Source organism: Ornithorhynchus anatinus, chromosome X1, assembly GCF_004115215.2.
Source record: "Ornithorhynchus anatinus isolate Pmale09 chromosome X1, mOrnAna1.pri.v4, whole genome shotgun sequence".
Lineage (NCBI taxonomy): Eukaryota > Metazoa > Chordata > Mammalia > Monotremata > Ornithorhynchidae > Ornithorhynchus > Ornithorhynchus anatinus.
The window spans coordinates 29,830,591-29,855,548 of NC_041749.1; the positions used below are offsets into that span (position 1 = coordinate 29,830,591).

General features: G+C 41.8%; 1 protein-coding gene and 1 non-coding gene across 2 annotated transcripts in view; one reads left to right on the plus strand and one right to left on the minus strand.

Annotated features, from left to right (window-relative positions):
• SGCD (sarcoglycan delta) overlaps positions 1–24,958 on the minus strand; it is a 376,042-nt gene that overhangs the window by 297,192 nt on the left and 53,892 nt on the right. The window lies entirely within an intron of this gene.
• LOC114807141 lies at positions 20,553–20,690 on the plus strand. The gene has a single exon (XR_003755194.1). It is a non-coding gene; the product is annotated as a small nucleolar RNA SNORA7 (small nucleolar RNA).

Sequence of the window (24,958 nt, forward strand, 5' to 3'; positions counted from 1 at the left end):
GGAGAGGTAGGAAGGGGTAAGGTGATGGAGAGCCTTGAAGCCTAGAGTGAGAAGTTTTTGTTTTGTGCGGAGGTTGATAGGCAACCACTGGAGGTTTTTAAGAAGGGGAGTGACATGCCCAGAGCGTTTCTGCAGGAAGATGAGCCGGGAAGCGGAGTGAAGAAGAGACTGGAGCAGGGAGAGAGAGGAGGAAGGGAGATCAGAGAGAAGATTGACACAGTAATCTAGCCGGGGTATCTCGGAAGCCCCTGCAGGCCTCCCTGACCACATTGGCCGTCCAATTTTCAGTATTCCTCCTGGGCCTGCCACCTCACAAAGGCCATAAGGCAGAAAACAGAATTAGGACTCAGGTCTCCTGATTCCCACAGCAGTGCTCTTTTCACTGGACCAATAACAGGTAACCAATAATAACAAAAAAAAAAGGGCCAAGAAAGTAGTAAATGCAAATCTATAGATGGGTAGGTAATACGGGTGACTGTTGTGTTGATAGGAAATTAATTGGAGACCTCTTCAAAAAGTGGGATTTTAGGAAGGCTTTGAAGATAGGGAGAGCTACAGTCAGGTGGAACTGAAGGGAGAGTTGCTGGCAGAAGGAACAGCAAGAAAAAGGTAGGTTCCACAAAGGAACTACACCTTTATGGACAGTGATACTGCTATTTGGAGAATCCTATAAAAGACTTGTGGTCATGAGCCTGGCATAGAGAGGCAACTCAATGCTTTCCCAGGTCCTTTAAATGTCCCTTTGGCTTATACTAGTGAAGAGGGGGCAGGACAGGGGAAGCAAGCAGGACTGGACCTTCCTCTGGCTCCCTTCCGTGTCCCCTCCAATCTCCACATCTCCCTTTCCCTCCTCCATCTTCCGCCAAGCAGATTCAGTCACGTCGGGAATGAACATCGTGATGGGAAACCCCCTCATTTCTCACCCAAACCAGTTGGAATGCAAAGTTTTCACTATGCCTATTTTAAAACAGAAACCTGATCTTGTTTTCTTCTGGGATTCTAGGACATTTTAAATTATGAAACAACATTCCCAGCAAATGCTGTAGACACTTCAGCCGCGATTACGTCAGCCTCTGGGAGTGAGCTTTGAATATGAACAGGAAAGCCCCCTTTTCCTTGCCAGTTGGAATGCAGAGTTTTCACTATGCACATTTCCAAGCAAAAACTGGAAGGGGAAGGACCCTGTCCGAGAAGCAGAGAGATGCTGATGCCACTTGCCACCATTCTCTCCATTCCCACTCACCCTACTCCTGCAAATCAGATCCTGTCTGGGGAAACCAATCAGAGGAAACAACCTATAAATAGCCTTAAATCAATGCTTTTAATTGGTGGAATATGATCACAGAAGGTTTCTTTTTATTAATTTAAGCATTTACTATGTGCCTGGCACTCTTCTAAGTGTTGGGGTAGATTTAAGGTAATCAGTTTGGACACAGTCTCTGACCCACGTGGGCTCACAGTCTTAATCCCCATTTTACAAATAGGTGACTGAGGAACCGAGAAGTTAAGTGACTAGCCCAAGGTCACTCAGCAGACAAGTAACAGAGCCGGCATTAGAACCCTGGTCCTTCCAACTCCCAGGCCTGAGCTCTATTCACTAGGCCATGCTGCTTCTAGGGTTGTCCAGAAGCTATAATTTCATATGGTGGGTCATGGTGGTAGGTATGACCCACACCTTAGCAGGTACAAACTTGTCATATGGCCAACAAGGGGTCAGAGAGGCAGGAAAATCAAGAGACAGGGGCAGTAAAAAGGGAGTTTGGGTGGCATTAAGAGGGTGACTTGGGGTGTAATGGGGGAAGAAAGCAAATATGTGAGGAGACAGCTAGTGGAGAGTTAACGGATATATGATGATGACAACATCAACCATGATAAGAAACATTTACACTTCCTCAAGTGCTAACCTTGCTTGTAAACACTTTCTGTCCTAACCTTCTAGGCCACTATCATAACAATAGGAGCAGAGTCAGAATGTATGGTAACAACACCAGCCAGGAGTCACGATGCACTTCCAAATGCAACAGCAGCCCGCAGCAGCTCTGGTGTTCCCATAGTTGAATTTCGTGTCTTTCTCTGCAGTCTCAGCTGAAATAATCTTCCCACACTTGCTGCAGCCCAGTCCTGAGCAGACAGTCAGTGAAGTCCAGTTGACAACAGAAAAAGTAATTTGGAGAAAAAAAAACCCTAGATGTGTCATCTATGCACTTGTCATCTTTGGGCATTTGGTATTCACCCCGCAAAACATAGAAACATATATGATAAATTATTTATGTATATTAATATCAGCCTCCCCCTGTAGACTGTAAACTTGTTGTGGGCAAGGAATGTATCTACCAACTCTGGTGTATTGTAGTCTTCCAAGTGCTCAGTACAGGGCTCAGCACACAGACCACTGTTAGATCAATTGCCTTTCCTTTCATTATGAATGCCTGGTAAATCTTTCAGTCATGCCCCAACTCATACATTGGATCTTAGTGTCAGTAGTGTCACAACTGAAAACACAGAACACCACAACTATTTTTCCTCCACTGAATTTATCATAAAAAATCAGGCTGAGGGAACACACAGTCTTTGGGAAAAGAACGAAGCCAAAGAAACAAAACTTTCCCTCACTGTATTCATTATTTCCTTCCAACTAGTGCAAATTCGCATTCTGATCATGATTGGATTTGATCATCTAGAGTCTCCCTTCCTATGAGATACACTAATGAAAATTGATGTGTCTAAATGTGCACCTGCCTCACTCTAATGCAGAGGCATTATCTAAAAGCCATAGGAGGGTTTGGGGTTTCAAGCAACAAGGTTTCTTCTTTCCCTTTTCATAGGGAAACATTTCAGTACATAACTACTAAGAAAATCTGTCTCTCCAGGAATCCTCAAAGTCTTCCAACTGCAACATCTGGCAACAAATTAACCATATTCCACTTGAATCAATAGGCTGACATCACTTGAAGGAAATCTGTTTCTTGTTCCCTCAGGATTCCTATTTCCTGAAATATTTTTTCTACTGTCATTGTAATTACTGCCAGATCACATTGATCAGCAAATTAAAGACCACAGGGTGTGTTAGAAGCATTCTAGTTTAGGAAAAATAGAGAAGGCCTCTGGGACTCCTTCTCTGTACTCCATATTTTCTACTTCTGGCCACTACCCACTCCCCCCAGGTCCCTTCCCTATCTCTTTCTCCTTTCAGCATGATTTTCGGGGGTGGTTCCCGCTGAGTTTTCAGGTGAAGCAATTGTCTTGCCAACAACCACCTGGCCTTGACTTCCAGGGTCCCTCTCTCTCAAGAGCTTTGGCCAGATCCTAGAACTTCTGAATGGCAGGAAAGACCTAAAACTGGGTCTGCCTGCCCCAACAGCTCTTCTCAGCCTATCTGCACCTCCCCAGTCCTCTGGCTCTCCCACCTCCAAAAACTCCCTGCCCCCACAAAACAGTCCCTCAAAATGAATACTGGTACTTAAGTAGGCAGCTAGTTTCTATGGAGGAAACCAATCTTTACAACATCCTTGGTGATATTGGTGTTTATGCTGGTGACTATGTGTTTATATACACATATCCACTATGTGGACGTAGAACAGCAGGTAAGAAATAATAAAGATAATAATTGTGGTATTTGTTCAGTGAGTACTTGGTACCATACACACACTGTACTAACCATTATAGAGGAAACAAGACAATCAGATCAGACACAGTCCCTATCCCACAAGGGGCTCACGTTCTAAGGGGGATAGAGGCAAGATACAGAACCCCCATTTCACAGATGAGGAAACAGAGGCACAGAGTAGTTAAGTGACTCACCCAAGGTAACATAGCAGGTGGGGGCAATGCCACGACTAGAACATTGGTGCCCTAAATCCCAGGCCCATACTTTTTCCACTAGCCTATGCTGTAAAGCCAAAGACTTGAACCTAGGAGCCATCCAAATTAATGATATAAGATCAAGATGTAGCTACTGATTTGGGATTTATTTCCTTGAAGAGTTTAATCTGCATTATCTCCCTCTGCCATGCCTTTCAATGAAATGGTAGGATAAAGTTGGAATAATAACATCGTGTGTCAATCCCTTCAATCCAATGGATAAACCTTGGGCTAATCAACTATTGTCCATGATGGGTAGAAAGCAAACATTTAAAGTGAAACACCAAATCTCCCTGCATTGACAAACTAAAATCATACACCAGGCTAAAAATGGAAAACGAAGTGGCATCTCACTCCACTTCCAACCCTTTTGGCTGTGCTTCTTTGTATGGAAAAAACTGAAGTTTCATGTAGGTAATGCAGCATCAGTTTTTTCTTTATCTGCAAAGAGACAATCAAGAAAGCCAAACATTTGGGATTCAGATGGACTGCCCCTGAAGTAGCACACAGTGATACCTGACTGGATTGTTCTCCTATAGTTGACAGTTGTTTTCTCTAGGTGACTGAATATTAGGCTGTTGGTTTTTCAATTACTGAAATATAGATGTTTCATTTTTGATGATTTATCTAAGCATCCACATTATATTGACTGCAAAGCTTTACAAGGGAACACTACAGAACACAGGCAACTTAAGCAGCTGTTCCGTAACTAAAATGTAATTGATCCGTCTTTCTCTCTGTACACTTCACAGTTTGAAAAAAAGCAGCTGAGTCACTAGCTTTTGGCATTCATAGTGAAAATAGGACTAATTAGACACCCTGCGTTCTTATTATTTCCCTTCCAGAAACTGAGTCTAGTTAATACAGTTGTGGGGTAATAATCATGATCAGCCTTTCTTTGTAAATCTGCTAACAAAGTATTGTAAGTAAAAAACCCTCTACCACAGCAAAGGTGGCTTGAGTGGAACTGGTTTTTGATATCTACTAATTAAGAGGTTTGCCCAGTAGCCACTTATCAATATTTCAATCATTCAAATGTACATATTGATCACTTACTGTGTGCAAAGTACTTTATTGCACACTTGGGAGAGTACAATATAACAATGAAAGACACATTCCCTGCCCACAATGACTTTACAGTATAGTGGGGGAGAGAGACATTAATATGAATAAATTACAGCTATGGACATAAGTGATGTGGGGCTGGAAACAGGGATGAGTAAAGGGAGAAAATCAAGGTAATGCAGAAGGGAGTGGAAGAGGAAAGGAGGGATGGCCTCCTGGAGGAGATGTGCCTTTATTAAGGCTTTGAAGCAGGGGAGAGTAACTGTCTCTAGGATATTCTCAGTGCTGGAAGCCTTATAAACAAATACCATTATTATTATTATAGACATTTAAGACTTAAAGCGGTCATTACTAAGATGTACATGGTAGATATCTTTGGATTTGCTGCTTCTTTCAGTACTTCTGAAGTCTGGTTTGAGGAAATACCAAACAAACATATTTATGGAAAGAATGTGTGGATTCTACCAAGTGGCATTTTTGCCTAATGTCTTAAAGATGAATATTTAAAATCAAAGACAGGGTTGGAAAATAATTTCGGCAGATGACTTTACTATTTTACTTTCATTAGGTGACATCATTTGAGATGCAGCGTGGCTAAGTGGAAAGAGCACAGGCTTGGGAGTCAGAGGACATGGGTTCTAATCCCAGCTCCTCCACTTTTCTGCTGGTGTGACCTTGGGCAAGTCACTTCACTTCTCTGTGCCTCAGTTACCTCATCTGTAAAATGGGGATTAAGACTGTGAGTCCCTCATGGGACAACCTGATTACCTTGTATCCTCCCAGTGATTAGAACAGTGCTTTGCACATAGTAAGTGCTTAACAAATGCCATTATTATTATTATTATTATTATTATTATTTTATCTACCCCAGCACATAGAACAGTGCTTGGCATATAGTAAGCACTTTGCAAATACCATAATTATGATTATCATAATCTATATAATCTGGTTTTAGACAGGCTTTCCTCTAGCATATAAACTTTTCATATTCAAAGAAATAACCCCCACTACCCAAATGCAGGCAATTTCCATTCTTACTTCAGAGGGTTAGTGAGAACTTCCTAAATCAATCCTCTGTGCACCAGTGAAAGAATTAGTCTATTAGGAATCAAATTTCTTTTAGGTTTTAATGGACCCCATCAATTTTATATGTTGCAAGAAAAATCTATTTACCTATATTTTTTCCAAACACAAAACATAAATTCAATATAATTTTAATATTTTTTCTCAAGTAAACATCAATCTCCCTGCTCTGACTTTGTGCATCTGCAGCTGACTTTACTGGGCTTCTTAGAAGAACGGCAAATTAATGAAAACAGCATAAAATATTTAGATCACAAAAATATTGAGAGATTTAGTTGAAGGGTATGAAATATGTTTAGTGGGCCAAAGTTATAACATTAACGATCTGACATTCCTCCAAAACTCTGTCAAATAAGGAAATAAATAATGAACAACAAATCAGAATCCACGCTGGATAGGCAGCATTCGATTCTGTCGACTGAAACAAATATTGTAACCTGTAGCTTGCCATATGGCAAATTTTTCTCAAGATGATTTTTCTCCAATTCATGCAATTCTGGTTTCTCAATAATGAGAACTAAATGTATTTGACTTTATGAAACCTATATAGCAATTCTTCTTCTCATTCCTTTACGGGGAAGCCAGCTTATTATGCAAAGTATGAAGCCCTGTTCAATTTTCATGCAGAGGGTGAGTGCAAGAAAAGCTGACCACCATATCCAAGTAGTCACACCAAAATGTATACACTGCATTTATAGAACTTAAAAAAGCATATCACACTATCCACAGATGTGACAGTTATTACAGTAATTTTGGCAGCCTAGAGTTGAATAAGACTGCTCCAAAATGGTATGTTCATTCAAGTCAGAGTTAAAGGTGCCTTTTCTAATCCTTTTCCCCTTGTCATTGGAGAAAAGCAGCACTGGAGATTCAGTCCTGTTCAATTTATTCTATACTGCTACACTTAAAGATGAGATGAGAGACCTGAAAGTGATGTCAGAATGCACATTTGAGCTAACGGAAAATTCTCCCAATTCAATGCAAATCATGAAAGTCTTTGAGTCCAGCGAACACGCTTATGACTGTGCCTTAAGGCTCATAAACAAGACATGCAGATAGTTATGAACTGTTTCAGAGTTGGCACAGTACTATGTTTACAGTGACACTCAAAGTCTGAAGAAAACTAAGGTTTTATACCAGACAGCTCTGAGAAACTAAACTTTTTTATCAGCAACAGAGACTTTAATGCTGTCTTCAAATTCTCCTTCCTAGGCATTGAACTCTCCAGCCATGCTCATAAAGAAAGCGTAGATAATCAAATCAAGAACACCAGCATGATATTTGGAGATTTGTTGGATTCACAGGTGGACTGTAATTCCTCTTTTCAGCCTGGCTTTATGAATGGATATTTTAGTATTTGGCCCAATGACATAACTTCCCTCTAGATGTGAGCTCCTTGTGGGCAGGGAATATGTCTATCAACTAATGATAATAATAATAATAATGATGGTATTTATTAAGTGCTTACTATGTGCCAGGCACTGTACTAAGCAAGGGTAGATACAAGCAAATCAAGGGCTGAATGGTTGGTTTGCATAATCAATACTACAAGTTCATATTCTTCTATCATTTCACTGTCTGCTCTTCAACAGACTTGAGGCTTGTTTATTTTTCACATCTGTTCTCTTATAAAGAAATACAATTATCCATGGGCATCACTGCTTGCAAATATAATTATACCATATGGCCAGGATGATGAGTAGATTGGTTGAGGCAGTAAAGCATGCAAAAAATATTGGTTCAAACGCTTAAACCTTGTCACTTAGTAGACTGAAACTTTTTGGGATTCCCCTGGTGATGTCAGAGCTGAGGATGCCCTGTTCCATCACCAACATAGAGGAGTAGATCCCTGTTTTGTAGAAGGCTCAGTCTCAATTAACCTAGTCTATAAAGCCAAGTTCAGATGATATCTGAGCATCCAGAAGTTTCTGATGTTCAGGAAAACTGTTTCAACTCAACAAGCTAGGATATCATCAAGTTGTAGGACTAGTTATCTGTTTTTATACCAACAAGTCCATTTGGGGGCTGGTCTTTCCCATGTTGGGAAGGGATTTTGACACCAGATATTTCATATTCAGAAGTTTTATTTTCAACTCCCAGCTTCTGCTATGGTTCCCTATTGCCTCGTTCTGTGGCTCAAGTGCAGAACCAGTAACCACAAGGAGCTGGTAAGGAGATGCTATGGCTTTGCAACAAGGAGTGGTGAGGGGAGAAAGGGTGTATCGGAAGTCCTCGTGGAGCATAGGCTGCTCCGATGGAGGTCGGGTCTCTGAGTGCCTGGGTACATGTGTGTTTGGGGGAGCATGTCTCAGGGGAAATGAATGGCCAGTAGGCTTCACTTCAGCACAATATACCCAATCAAGGAACTGCCAACACCTTGGAAACAGAGTACCTGGAGCTACAAAGCAAAACAGTGCTTGAGGTTCATTAATTTATTGAGAGCTTACTGTGTCCAGAGTACTGTACTAAGTGCTTGGGAGAGTATAATGCAACAATAAATGGACACATTCCCTTCCCACCAGGGAGTGCGTGGATTCTTCAGGAAGTTCAGGGTCCCACCATTTTCGGGAGATGCTCCTATAAGACCTAGCGGACTTCCCAGAAAGAATCATCAATGAGCACTTATTACACATGGAATACCTTACTAAATAGTTGGGAGAATGCAATATTACAGAATTGATAGCAGGTTCCCTACCCACGAGGAGCTTACAGTCCAGAGAGGTAGACATTAAAATAAATTACACCCGTATCTTATATAATGCTGTGGACCTGAGGGTAGAGTTAATATCAAGTGCTTAAATTAATCACTGGCATTTATTGATTGTTTACTGTGTGCAGAACACTGCACTAAGGGCTTGGTACAGTATAACAGAGTTGGTAGACATCTTGGTAGTTGGTGGACATGATTTCCTGTGCACCAGGAGTTCATAGTCCAGAGGAGGAGACAGACACTAAAATAAATTATGACCAGGTATATAAATGCTGTGAGGCTGAAGGTGGGGTAAAAATCAAGTGCCTAAAGGGTATAGCTCCAAGTGCACAGGTGATGCAGTAGGGGGAAGGAGTAGGAAAAAAAGGGATTATCAGGGAGGTCTCTTGGAAGAGATATCACTTTAGTAGGGCTTTGAAGGGGAAGAAAATAGTGGTCTTTCACATATGAATGGAGAGGGAGATCAGTGAGATAGGAGGGGGAGAGCTGATCGAGTGCCTTGAAGATGACAGTAATGAGTTTCCAAGCATTGACAAACAAATCATAGACAAGGCTAAAAACGTAAAATGAGGTGCCAGTTCCCTACCAATCAGGATCAGTGGGCTAAATGAGAAGAGGAAGCTAAGGCAACTCATACCCTCAGAAGTTTGGGAAAATCAGACTCCTTCCTCAGGCTGCCCAATCCCTGCAACTCAAAAGGCAGCATCCTCTTTAAAAACCAGACACTTCAGCACAGGATTGCACTTAGGTCTGTGACCTTTGCTATTCGCCCCACCCTTAGCCCCAGCTGATTTATTTACATATCTATTAATTATATACTATAAATTATTTATTTATATTATCTGTCTTCCTCTCTAGACTGAAGCTCTTTATGAACAGGGAATACGTCTACCGACGCTGTTATAGTATACTCTCCCAAGCACTTAGTACAGTGATCTGGACACACTAAGCACTCAATAAATACCACTGATGATGTTGACAAGCTGCTTTACTGCTGCACTTTAGAAGGGCACTGCCTTCGTTCATTCATTCATTCAATCATATTTATTGAGCGCTTACTATGTGCAGAACACTGTACTAAGTGCTTGGAATGTACAATTCGGCAACATATAGAGACAATCCCTGCCCAAACAATGGGCTCAAAGTCAAAACGGGGGAGACAGACAACAAAACAAAACAAGTAGTCTGGCATCAATATCATCAAGATAAATGGAATCATAAATATATACACATCATTAACAAAATAAACAGAGTAATAAATAATATATACAAATATGCACAATATGCCCTTAGTACAGTGTTCTGCACACAGTAAGCACTCAAATGCCACTGATTAATTTACACGCTTGATATTAACTCTAAAATCAAGACGGAGGGATTGGGGGAATGGAGAGGGGAGGAGGAGCAGAGGGAAAGGGAGGGCTCAGTCTGGGAAGGTCTCCTGGAGGAGGTGAGCTCTCAGTAGGGCTTTGAAAAGGGGAAGAGAGTTAGTTTGGTTGATGTGAGGAGGGAGGGGATTCCAGGTCAGTGGTAGGACGTGGCAGGACAGGAGAGAACGAGGGACCGTGAGGAGGTGAGCGGCAGAGGAGCGGAGTGTACGGGGTGGGCTGTAGGAGAGAAGGGAGGTGAGGTAGAAGGGGGCCTGGCTTTGAAGCCAAGAGTGAGGAGGTTTTGTTTCATGCGAAGGTTGATAGGCAACCATTGGAGGTTTTTGAGGGGGGGAGTGACATACCCAGAGCGTTTCTGTAGGAAGATGATCTGGGCAGCAGAATGAAGAATAGGCTGGAGTGGGGAGAGACAGGAGGATGGGAGATAAGAGAGGAGGCTGACACAAAATCCAGTTGGGATATTATGAGAGCTTGTACCAGCAAGGTAGCAGTTTAGATGGAGAGGAAAGGGCAGATCTTGGCGATACTGTGAACCTGCAGCTTGTTTGGTAATGTCTACTTTGTGACCTTGGGCAGGTCATTTGACTTCTCTGTGCCTCAGGTCCCTTATCTGTAAAATAGGGATTAAGTCTGTGAGCCCCATGTGGGAGAGGGACCATGTCCAACCTGATTTGCTCTTATTAACCCCATTGATTAGTACAGTGCCTGGCACATAGCAAGTGCAAGCACCATTATTGTTAGTAATTATTATTATTATTGAAGGTGTGATTTAGAGGGTCTTCTGAGGCCATCCCTGAGGACCTGGGCCGATGCCCCATCAGCTCCTGCTTTAATCAAGTCCTGCCTATAGGAATTTAGAAGTGTCTTATTCTTTACGCAGACCTACCAAAGAAATCAAATCTCAAGAGAGCTGTTCCATCCATGTCATTCTTAAGCCACAATGAATAACAAATTGCAAGACGAGATTGCAAATAATGAACCCCTAGAACAAAGCCAGTTTCCAGCACTGAAGTTTCCAGCACTGAAGTAATGCTTGACACAACACAACTTTACTATGTGGGACAGTTGCCGATTCCCAAGGAGGCTCTCTGAGATATGCTAGAATGAGGTGCTTGCCCGCAGCAGAGCATAAAAATGTTTTCAAGTCTGGAGAAGCACAACTTTATATTGTGAAGCAGTGGATGGCTGGTGGACTACCTGATAGGCTGACCAGCCTGGTGATCAGTGATCGATTCCCAGGGATACTACATGATACTACATGACAGAAACAAAAACATCCACTGGCTATAAATAACAAACTTGATAACTTGAAAGGGACAGAATATGGATGAAACTGTTGATGGCATATTGGTCACTTCAGGCTCACCCTCACATGGTTATTCGACAAATTCCCCATTGTTGAACCTGAAGGACAGCCGTAAAAGATTCAGGATATGAAAAGCTACAAAAAATAAAACTGTTTCCTATTACAGTCTTGGTATTTGAGGCACTTTATGATTTCAAATGAAATTTTATGGGAAAGATCATATTAATCAAAGCCACACGTTAAGTTTTAGTATTATTTAATTACAGCAATCTATTCTAATGGACATTTCAAATATAAGCCAAACTGCAATGCATAGCCTTAATTTATCTGTAGGAGGAAAAAGATGCTTTTTCATTTAAGAAACGGAGTCAATTAATAATTGATAATAAAACAAGTCAGTCTTATCCATCTATGCCAGCAACTCCAAGCTACCCAGGTGCCCACAAAGATAAGTTACCATTTGGCCTGTGCTGTGGAGATCAGAAATGGTCACTCCAGAACTGTAAGGGTTGAATAGGCTGTTATGGCACAGTATCGCTGAAATTGCTCAAGGCCAGAACCATTCCTGGTAGGCCCGCCTGCCCAAGATAAAGGCTCTGAGCCTTGTTGACTCACCAATGAATCAGTCGCATTTCCTGAACACTTACTGTGTGCAGAGCACTGTACTAAGTGCTTAGGAGCATACAACACAATATAACCAACACATTTCCTGCCCACAACAAGTAATCTCCCAGAGCAGGACCCATTGCTGAAACTGCATATATGCCTCTGGCGTGGACTACTCCTCGTGATTTTCTCCACTGCCACTGGTGAGTACCTCCATGTTCACAGGAAAGACCCCGGGCTGATGGTCTGCCCCCCGAATGTATCAGTGACACCCCGGCCCATGTAGTCCTTGGATCCCCAGCCTTAGATTAGGTGTATCCTGAGATTCAAGATGGCTGTGCTGGGACTTAGCTTTTGTGTGTGCATCCTGTCGCTGTTCCAAATTTCCCAAGTCTGTATCCTTTGCAACTACTGTGATTTGCAAATGTGTCTTTTAGCAATGATTACTACCTATTCTCTTGACTAGAGGTAAAGAGTTTGTTTCCAGCCTGAAAACCAGAGTTTGTCTCGTGGTCTTTGTCACACTCTTTAGTCAGTTGCACATCTCATTGGAAAGAGCACGGGCTTTGGAGTCAGGGCTCATGAGTTCGAATCCCAGCTCTGCCACTTGTCAGCTGTGTGACTGTGGGCAAGTCACTTAACTTCTCTGCGCCTCAGTTACCTCATCTGTAAAATGGGGATTAAGACTGTGAGCCCCACGTGGGACAACCTGATTCCCCTGTGTCTACCCCAGCGCTTAGAACAGTGCTCGGCACATAGTAAGCGCTTAACAAATACCAACATCAAACCTTAGGTGCTTCTTCTGGGTAAGACCAACTCTCCCCTTGGTCAGGGGTCTGATAGCTGATTTGACAGAGAATGTCCCTGACCCTCTACACACCAACGCACATGGGAAATTTTTCCAGAGTCTGTATGTCTCTCAGCACCCACCTCTGGTTGTCTCTTGATACCAAATGTCCTGCTTGGAAAGGACAAGCTAAATTAAAGAAATAAATTCATACTTTTGAATTCAAAGAACATTTTCTTCCCATGATTGTTCATTTCATTTTTCCTTGCATATACGCATCCAAAGGAATGGTTTAATCCATGCTAACCTTGGCCACTTGAACAATTAGCCAAATCTGGCCTACTGTAATTGCCCTAGGTTATTAATTTTGGCTTTCTTTCATCATTATAACCCATGTAATATTTTTCCTCCTTAAAGAAAAGTCACCTATTGGAAAAACATATATGATCTAAAGACTAAACCTTTTATTCCCCATTCTATTGGCTTAGCTACTGATTCAACCCATATGAAAGCTGTTTCCTTCTAGCTCAGTACACTGACTGTCTTTAGGTAAAGTTAGTTCTCCATTTTTGATACCACTTTAACAGACATTTTCCACATTCATTGCTGGAGACCTTTGAAGGGTTAGATCTCTACAAGTCCATTTGACTGAATGAATACACTGTTTGCCATATGTTCACTTTCAGATCTAGAAAGCTGCACTGATCACACCACATCATCATAATGCAACTGGCATTTTCATTGATCTTTCACTTTACAGCTGTCCACGTTATACCAAATTATAAGCTCAATGTAAGTTCAGAGGTACCTCTTTGCCCTCCTTCACTTTTTGTCTCACTATTGGCTGGCTAGGTCAGATTCTGGCATACAGCCTGTGAATGTGTTCATTTTCAAAGCTTACGTGACAACCTCATGGATGTCATCTGCAACTGACACTTCATTGTTCTCTACAAATTCTGCATATAATAGGCACTGAATTATGCTAACAAACTCTCCCTTTTCCTCTTCCTACTCTGGATCAGGTGGGCAGGTTTCAGTGAAGAAATTCCTCCATGGCATAAGCCTGTATCCATGGTTTTTATTAGGAGAATAATAATGATAATAATAACAACAATAGTTATTTTGTTAAGCACTTGCTATCTGCAAAGCCCTGGAGTAGTTACATGATAACCAGGTCCCATACGGGGCTCATAGTCTAAGTGGAAGGGAGAACAGGTATTGAATCCCCATTTTGCAGATGAGGAAACAGAAGTACCAAGAAGTTAAAGAAATTGCCCAAGTCATACAGTAGGGAATTGGCAGTCACGATTATAACCCAGGGCTTTTGACTTCCAGGGTCATCTCTACCCAACAGGGCACACTGCCTCCTACATGACAGAGGACCATTATCACTGTATACAAAATAATCTTTTATTTTCCTCCTCAAAAATTGGGGGAGAAGGGAAAATTATGAGGTGGAGATAATTATGTGAGTAATTAAGGCATGTATCTTTAAATATATACATTACATTTAGGAAAGCAGGCTTTGCAGGGCTGAAAAAGTTAAAAATTCACTTATTTGCTTAGATGCTTGAACACTGGATTTAAATAGTCTAAAAAATTGTACATTAAAATATCCTCAAATATAACACTGTACTTTGTTGCAGTTGATCATAGGATCAGCATTTTTTTGAGGTTTTACAAATTATCTCCATTTGGATGATATCTGAAGGATATCACGGTCAACTTTTGGGCCTGGTTTATTTTCATTCTTGCATGTATTATTCAATTCACACTCCAAATTCTGCCTTTTAATATTATAATAAGCAAATGAACAATAATCTAAAAAATGATCTGTTTTTATCAAGAAAATTCATATGATTTGGAAACTGTAACCTTGTGAAACTGTAAGCCTATTTATGGGTAGGGAATGTGTCTGCTAATTCTGTTGAATTGTACTCTCCCAAGAGCTCAGAACAGTGCTCTGCACACAGTAAGCACTCAATAAATATTATTTGTTTGATTACTTGAAAAAAAGGAATAGCCACAACAGTAACCTCTGTTTCACCTTCACAACCCAAAACTTTGTTTTTCACAGGCAGAATGACTCATCTCCTAAGGAAAAACATTGCAGAATGAAAATGCTCAGAAGGGAACATATCTGTTAATTCTGTACAATGCTCTGCACACAGTAAGCACTCAATAAATAAGACTGATTGATTGGAAAAAAATAAAAAACAACTGGCGATAATAACACCCAACAAAAATTCCTCAAGTGAATAGTGGGGTTCTTAGGGCTGGTGTTGAGGTCTGGGTTTCTGCTGTTTACTAACTCAGAGCCAGTAAATGGTCCAGTTTACCTTATGATAATTTATTTTTTGAATATAAAGCTTTGTTTTTTGCAGAATGAGGGGTTTTTTTGGTTTGTTTCTTTTCCTGAAAAACCTACATTATCTCACAGCTCAAAAGCCATGGATAATTGCTCAACTCTTCACTTTATCTGTCTAGACAAAAGTTCAGAGTCTATGTTGATCTTTTCCTAATTTCAGTCAGTTAATGACCAACACATATTAATCAACACTGTGCTGTTGCTAATGCAAACCACGCCTTCCTTTTTAAATTTATGAAAAAATACATTTGAGTAGAATTCCAATTTTATGATTTTCCATTACATTTTCTACCTGAAGATCTCATATGAAGTGTGGCCTCGAGACCCAAAAATCTCTGTGGCATAGGAAGACCATATAATTATTGTAATTGTAATGATAATAGAAGCAATAACAACTATTATTTTTTATGTTTTAATTTGTATTTACCAGGCATTTTTCTCCTGGGAGTTGTATATTTTGCAAACATCCCATTACCACTCACAGCATGACAGTGAGTTTTGCATATATATTGAAGAACTAATACTCTACGTTGGCTCATTGGCAAGATTCCTTCCCTAATCACTGGGGACAGTCAAAAGACAGAGAAGTAGGTCATGCACTATACCCTGAAATTGAGAGAAAATATTAATCCTGAATAGCCTGTTATACAAAAGAGAGGAAAGGAATTTCAGAAAGAAGGGCCTCCTCTAAAAATGTTCTCTCTTTTCAGATTTCTGATAACTGAATTCCACTAGGTAGGAGAATCTCAACGAATCTTGGATAATCTAGGGGTCCACGATGGGGGTACAATTTGCCTACAGGGCATTTCGCTGGTTTACAGATTTGTCTGGGAGTCCTACCAGTTTTACCAATCCCGAGGTAAATGCCACTCCCACCGCCCACCTGTTGGTCACCTGATGCAATCTGTTGTCAGCCTGGGGTCTGCCCCAACACCAGTGAATGGAGGAAGTGGCACCTCTCCCCACACACAGAGGAGGTGGAAGAAAACCCAAGTGCTTCCGTCCCGGATCCTTGGGAGTGAGGCCACTGAGGAGGACCGAGAGGCCACTGTAGGAAGGGTGGGAATTGGGACACTCCTGGCTGGCGGGAAGAGCTGCGGTCATCACGGCAGGTGCTCTCAGTGCCCCACCGACTGAGGTGCCACTGCAACCAGTGCCATGGCTGCCCTCTTCACCCTGCTAGACTGTAAGCTCGCTGTGGGAAGGGAATGTGTCTGTTATATTGTACTCTCCCAAGCACTCAGTATAGAGCTCTGCATATGGCAAGCAATCAATAAATATGACTGACTGACTTCTAGGAGAGCCCCAGCTCCCACCCCTCCCACTAAAGCCTCTCTCGCCAACCCCTTCAGCAGTTCTGCTGCCCAAGGAGCCGGGGAAGAGGTGCTAAGGATTTCCTTCGCCTCCTCTCTGTTAGGGGTGGCTGCTGTATTGGGGATGGTAATGTGGGTGTGGCCGTGGGGGCAGCGGCAGGTCTCCATGTTCAGCCGGTAATAATAATGATAATGATGGTATTCGTTAAGCAATTACTATGTGCCAAACACTATTTTAGGCGCTGGAGCACTGCTCTAAGCCCAGGCTGCAGCTGGGGTCCTCCTCACCCTTACTACTGAGATCAGCTCCAGGGAAAAAGTCTCATAGCAAGGCCCTCTCTCCCCTGCACAGCTCCTGTGCCCGGACAGACTCCGCCTACCATTCTGCTTTGGGGTTAGCTCTAGCGGAAAGTCCTGCCTCTCTCTTCCCAAGACCCAGCACCTGCTCAGAAGGTTGGGAGACTTTGGAATATAAACTATACAGCCAACTGACCAGGAGACACTATAAACCACTCCCTTATGTTATCACCTGTAATCAGTGAATCAAATGTACTTATTGAGCAGTTACTGTGTGCAGAGCACAGTACTAAGCACTTGGGAGAGCACAATATAACAGAGTAGGTAATGATAATAAGAATAATTGTGGTATTTGTTAAATGCTTACTACGTACCAGGAACTGTACTAAGCACCAGGGTGGGTACAAGTGTATTGGGTTGGACCCAGTCCCTGTCCCATGTGGAGGCTCACGGTCTCAATCTCCATTTTACAGATGAGATAACTGGGGCACAGAGAAGTGAAGTGACTTGCTCAAGGCCACAGAGCAGACAAGTGGCAGAGCCTGGATTAGAACCCATGAACTTCTGACTTCCAGGCCCATGCTCTATCCACTACACCACGCTGCTTCCCTGCCCACAGTGAACTTACATTCTAGAAGAGGAGAAGGATTTCATCTGATTACACTCATCATCATTGGTATTTATCAAGTGCTTACTGTACTCCATTACGTGCTTGAGAGAGTACATGTAGCATAAATTGTGTCAATCTATCTAGGACCCCATGATTACTGCAGATCAAATTCAACTCCCTGAACTACATCTGGTTTAGTAAACTAATATGCTATGGATAGTGATTTTTTCTGAATGCATGTGACTCATTATCAGCAGTAATTATCTGCAGAATTCTTTTAAGATTCCAAACAGCTCAAAATTTCTATGAACATCCAAAGCCATCCTTCATTTTTCCATATTAACCCTATCCTGGCACTATTTGCCACCTACCAGGAAAAAGAATTTGGGCAACGGCCCAAAAGAGCCAGTTCTGCTAGGGTTGGAGGGCTACCTAGATGCCATAGTCACCCAAGGAGGGCAGCCTCTTCCCCTCTTCCTGCTTCTCCCTTTCTGCCTTGCCACTACCTGCTACCACAGCTGTGGAGTTCTCTGGAGAGGCTGGCTGAAAATGGAACCACTGCTGACCTGTGCTAGCAATGACAATCCTCCAAATTGAGCATTTCACCCAAATCCAGACCTCTGGTCCACCTTAATCTGGTCCCACCTGGAGCAGTCCTCTGGGAACCTTTCCTTTAAGAAGACGACATTAAGATCCACTGCTACCTCTCACCTCCCTTCTCATTTTATTTTTCTATCGTTTGCAGCCCATGCCAAAGATTAGCTAAATTGGTTTTGTCTCCAGATTTAGTCAACAGACAGAAAGTTAACTGCAATCAAAAACAAAACCTCTCCCATATTGACATCTGCTGCAGTAATCTATCAAAAAATAAAGAAAAAAAGAAATGGATCAAAATTTTATTCTTTAATTTATGGCCTCATTGTAATTCTTTCCTTTTTTGTAGTTTACTCACATTTTATGCTGTTTGATATGCAATACATATCTACTGCGATCATTGTCAGAACTCTTCTGTTTATGTTGTCTTCTTTGGGGAAATCTTCATGTTATAAATCCACAGTCAACTGTACTGTTGTCATGTCAGTTATAAAGTGAAATAATGCATATTCCCATCCATATTTGATCTGCCACCAAACCCTTCTGTGTCTTATTTCAGAGTATCTCTAAGGTTCCTCCTTTCCACTCTTTCCTGAAACCAAATAGCAGTTTCAGGTCATTGCCCTCTCAAGTTTAAGTGACAAAAATATGTTTTTTCCCGGGTTTTGTGCCTTCAGTCCTTCTTCCTTCAAATCTGTCCAGTAGACATCTGCCTTAATGATCTTTCTTTTACTACTTTGAGCTCAGACATAGCTCCCCCTTCTTAAATCTACAAGTTGTCTGCTTTACATTAAACTGAAATTACTCTCAGCTATTTGGCTTAAACATTTTCCATCAATCTGCCATTACACTTCAGACTATGGCTAAACTCTTTTGTTTCAGGACACCAGATGGTCACTTCTACCTCTAGGCAGATGTAGTGATCACATGATTGCAAATCCAACTCCTAATGGGTAACATTCTGCAGAGGGAAGTTCTCTCCAAAAGAGGATCTATCCTGCAAGTACCTCTGGGAACTGTCCATTACCAAGGTCTAGTTGATGCTCTATCAGATATCTGAATTAGTACAGTGATAGTAAAAAATCACCATGTCCCTGCCCTCAAGGTGTTTACGGATTCTAATGCCCCAAGTCCCACCCCCAACCCTTTTAGGCATTAAAATAGCTTAATACACGCACACAAATTGCGTATGCATTGAGCTATTTAAACACAGCTTTGGTTTTAACACAGCTGCCATGCAATGAAATGTGCCAGGATAGAAGAATCAGTAAGGCACATTTTGCTTATATAGCATGATATGAGATTAGATTATGTACTTCCACCATCTCAGCTCTGGGCTGTAATAAACTACAAAGGCATTTTACTGTACTGTTGCCACATTTTCAGATTTCCAGTTTGTTACCCACTGCATGTTTTGTATACCCTGACCGTATGCTCCACTACTCAGTTTATATGAAGAGGTTAGTTGGTTGACTCCCTAAGACTAGGGGTCCCATTATGTGTCCAATCTGATAATACTGGAAGTGGCACAGACTAGTGGAAAAAGCAAGGGTCGGGGAATCAGGGTAACTGGATTCTAATCTTGGCTCCACCACTTGCCTGTTGTGAGTCCTTGGGCAAGTCATTTAACTTCTCTCTGTCTTAGTTTTCACTATTTATAAATGGGGATTTTCTCCCTCCCACTTGGATTGTGAGCCTCATATGGGACAAGGATTGTGTCCAATCTGGTCATCTTTTATCTAGCCCAGTGCTTTGTACAGTGCTTGGCACACAGTGAGCACTTAAATATCAAAATTATCATTAAAGGATGGGATAACCAAACACCTATCTCTCTGTCCCAACTGTAGTGGTAAGGACTGATCAAGTGCTGAGATGTCCATCAATCTTGAGCAAAGCATAGCCAGACTAATGTCAGATACCTGTAACCTTAGATTTAAGTGGATAAAGGATCAAATTATATTGTTGTGGTGATTAGCGTGGCCCCACATTTTCAGATCAAACAATCCCATACAGTTGAGCTGGCATATTCTAAAAAACAGGAGGAAATAATGTAGGAGTGACTGTAATCCTTAAGCTATTTTATGAAGTAGAAACTGTTACTTTTTTAACTTCCTTCAGATTCTCAATACCATTCTACATGTTTTTAATCCATGCCTCTCCTATTCCTTCCCCAAAGCTAAAGGAGATGCCACATTCTTCTCTAATGCATGCGGGTTGCCAGGAACCCTGAAAAGGGGTCTTCATCAGATGTCTACATTAGACTCTTAATCTATGCATCACGTTTTCTTAGGGCACTTGTAACATGGAGCAACTATGTGCCTGCCACCTCGGTTAATGTACGAGTTGAATATCCTGCTCAGGGCTTGTTTTACATTACACAGCAAGACTTCATTACCAAAGCCAGTTTCCTGAGTTGATTTTTCATCTGGTCCTACTTTGTATCAATTGCTCCATTTTGCACATGGCTTTCTGAAAATTCAGAGTAGTGTACTTTCAGTAGCCATTGTACTGATCTATACTGTGTCCTTAGTTGACTATTTGAATTTTTACCTTCATCTTTCTTGCCCCTCTCAGGATTGCACCTGGAGAGTTTCCAGTACTCTATCAGTCTCGGCTATGGAAGGGAGAGTCAAGCAGAGGCATACCCATTCCATGCCTAACTTGTGCAGTGGCTAGCAAGTGGAAGGCAATCTGCTACAAATCAAAACTCACCTGTGCTGGGCAGCAGTGGTATGGGAGAGAGTCAAGGGCAGAGTTTACTGTGTAGAAGAAGGCAAAGGTAAACCACTTGTGTATTTTTACAAGGAAAACTGTAAGGATACACTACCAGATGGAGGTGGGGTGTTCTGGGAGAGATGTGTCTGTGGAGTGACTATGGGTTGGAGACGACTCGACAGTACAGGACAAGATAAGACATTTTTCTTACTTGGCAGTGGGGAGTGCGCTGTTTTAGGTAGCCAGACAGTTCTGCATATTTGGAGAAGGAACCACTGATGGCTAGGCTCACCTCTGGTCCGTGCAAACCCACGGTTCTGACGGTACCATTCATTCATTCAATAGTATTTATTGAGCGCTTACTATGTGCAGAGCACTGTACTAAGTGCTTGGAATGTACAAATCGGCAACAGATAGAGACAGTCCCTGCCCTTTGACGGGCTTACAGTCTAATCGGGGGAGACAGGCAGACAAGAACAATGGCAATAGAGTCAAGGGGAAGAACATCTCATAAAAACAATGGCAAATAAATAGAATCAGGATGATGTACATCTTATTAAACAAAATAAATAAGGTGATGAAGATATATACAGTTGAGCGGACGAGTACAGTGCTCAGGGGGTGGGACGGGAGAGGGGGAGGAGGAGAGGGAAAGGGGGTACCATGCATACCCAAAGATTACTCTTTATTGTGCCATCATATCTGTGGTTAGTAACAAACTCTTCAAAGTTGTTAGAGTCACAGTAAGAAAAATCTATGCTTATATTTTGGAAAAATATAAAAGTTTTGACATTTTCTGATATCTCTCCCTCTCCAAGACTTTCCAGTCCACATCTCTCCACTCTTCAAAAACCTCTAGTGGCTTCCCATTCATCTTCATATCAAAAAGAAACTCCTTACCTTGGCTTTATCCTTCTGCATCATCTATGCCCTTGGATCTGTGACCTTTGAGCATTTGGCATTTGCCCCACCACCAGCACCACTGCACTTATGTACAGATCCATAACTGATTTATTTCTGTTAATGTCTGTCTCTCCACAGAAAAGCTCACAGAGCTCACAGAAGACAGGGAACACGTCTTCCAACTCTGTTGTACTGTACTCTCCCAAGTGTACAAGTACAAGGGTACAAGGGTACAAGTACTCTCCCAAGTACAGTGCTCAGTACACAGTAAGCACTCAATAAATACAATTGATTGACTGACTGAAGGAATTCAATCAGTTCTCACCCTCCTATCTTATCTTGCTAAACTCCTACTAAGAACCCAAACCACCCTCTTGGCTCTTCTAATGCTGACCTACTCAGGACACTCAATCTCAATTGCCTCACTGCCAGCCCCTTGCCCATATCCTCCCTATGGCCTGGAACTCCCTCCCCACTGCATATCCTATAGACCACCTCTCTCCCCACATTCAAAGCCCTACTTAAATCATATCTTCTCCAAGGGGGCTTCCCTGATTAACCCTTAATTTTCACCCCCTCCTTCACCTTCATTTTTTCATCACCTATATACTTGGGTCTGTACCCTTAAGCACTTTGATACTCATTCTACCCCCAGCTTAACGGCATTTCTGTACATATCCTAATACTCTGCCATTTGCCATTTATTTTAGTATCTGTCTCTCTGGACTGCAAGCTGCTGGAGGGCAGGGATCATTTATCTATGTATTATTCCATTTATCTACTAGTCATGGGCGGTGTTAAGACCAAAAATTGACTCTGCATGAATACTTGACAATATCAAGATCAATACTAACATTGTTAGTATTGTTAGCATTCCTCTCCATCCAAACTGCCACCACATTAATCCAAGCATTTAACCTATCCCACCTTGATTACTCTATCAGCCTCACTGCTGACCTCCCTACCTCCTGTCTCTCCCCTCTCCAGTCCATAATTCATTCTACTGTCAATCATTTTTCTCCAAAAAGCATTAAGTCCATGTTTCCCCACTCCTCAATATACTTCAGTGGTTGCCCATCCACCTCCGCATCAGACAGAAACTTATTATTGGCTTTAATGCACTCGATCACTTAGTGCCTTCCTACCTCACCTCGCTACTCTACTACAACCCAGCCCACGTACTTTGCTCCTCCAATGCCAATCTACTGACTGTATCTCTAGCTTGTCTATCTCTCAGCCAACCCCTCACCCACTTTCTGCTTCTGGCCTGGAATGCCCTCCCTTTTCAGAGATGACAGACACTCTCCCCACTTTCTAAGCCTTACTGAAGGCACATTTCCTCCAAGAGGCCTTCCCTGACTAAGCCCTCATTTCCTCTTTTCCCACTCCCTTCTGAGTCACCCTGACTTGCTCCCTTTATTCACCACTTCTGCTCCCAATGACACAACACGTATGTACATATCCATAGTTTATTTATATTGATGTCTATCTCCCTCTCTAGACTGCAAGCCCGTTGTGGGCAGGAAATATGTTATATGATTGCTTGTACTCTCCCAAGAGCTTAGTACAGTGCCTTGCGCACGGTAAGTTCTCAAAAAATACGACTGATTGATTGGTTCAGAGACCAGCATGCCCTGATCCCCTCTCCCAAGCGTTCTCCGAGCTAAAGAGAAAGGTGGAACATGATCAGAGTCGAGGGAAGGATCACTTCTGAACCTTCACCAACGCATTCGTTGCAAATTCCTCTTCATCTCATTCTGCCCAGTTCTACATCTGAGAAGTGACTGGGGTGAATGCTACAAAATAAAATATCAAGTCCTGAATATAACAAATTCCAAGGTGTCTTGCTGAGTCTCCAAAGTATATATTGGCATCACGAAGAGCAGTTACACCATGGCAATGAAAATCCTGAAATACATCCTCGTAAAGGCAAAGCTTTGCAAAGCAAATAACAAATAAAACTGGAAATGTACTTTCCTCAACCTTGAATCACACTATTGGTTACAGAATGAGGTAAACTAAAGTATTGTAAAACCTCTCCCTGGGGTTTTACTCAAGTCAGAAACATATGGGCCGGTATTTTCTACCTAATACAATTTCTAATTTTCCAGGAACATACATAGAAAGAAAAGAAAAAGCCTAAATCCCCAAACATAATAATCCTTTTTGACAGCTTCAATGCAGGGATGACATTCCAGCAGTGATATAATCATTGTCAATGCAAATAGTTACCAGTTGCCTTAAATTGCCTTGATGTCTTTTAAGATTGATCCTCTGTTGATTTCATATTTTCCATCTAAAATGCTTCTCCAGTTCATGGTTTTAGATTGGTATTCATTTGAATAGCCCTGCAATTAAATTTACCCACAGGCTGCATAATCAAGTAGTTACAAGTATTTCCAGAAATTCGGTAAAACTGGTGGAGAACTTCACTGAAACCCTCAGGCTCCAGGCTGTATACAAAGAGTTCCCAACTCTGTCAACAAGTGGTAGTACCATAAATGGCTTTTCTGCTATTATTAGTCCAGTCCTCCAAAGTGTTACTGAACAACTGATGCTTCTCAGTGCTGACCCAATCATTCAAAATTGGCAGCCATGGCTTCTTAAAAACAGATTCATGTCAACAATATAAAAATAAAATTTAATCATAGTTAGGGTATTTGTTACAAGCTTACTATGTGCCAAGCAATGTACCAATTGCTGATATAAGGTCACTGTGCCAAGCACCACGCTGGTATGTACAAGATCAACACATCAGACACAGTCCTGTTCCACATTCAAGAGGGAGGGAGAACAGGTATTGAATCTGTGTTTTGCAGATGAGGAAAATGAGGCACAGTGAAATTAAGTGACTTGCCCAAGGTCACAAAGCAAGCAAGTGGTGGAGGCAGGGTTAGAAGCCAAGTCCACCAACTCCTAGGTGCATGCTCTTGTCATTAGGCCACGATGCCTCCTATGCAATGGCAATCTTGGGGGATCGTTAGGTTCTAAAATTATGCATAATATGGATTTTTAATTTTATGTCACGCTGCATTTGACTTGAACAATGAAATGGGGGAGCAGTAAATGTTATAAGAAAATAAAGTCAACTGAAAATATTTACATTAACATTTACATTCTCATGGAGAAAGAGTTATCCAAATAGATATGCACGGGTGTGTGTGTGTGTATATATATGTGTGTGTGTATATATATGTGTGTGTGATTGTCCCATTTTAGAAGATGCTGCTGCTGACTGTGTAAGTGTAGCTGAAAGGATCAATGTGCAATCAATATTCGCAAAAGGCTAGATCATCAGAACACTAGGAGGGCTGCCTCAGAGAGGGCTTGCGTGCATTTGTGTATGTGTGTG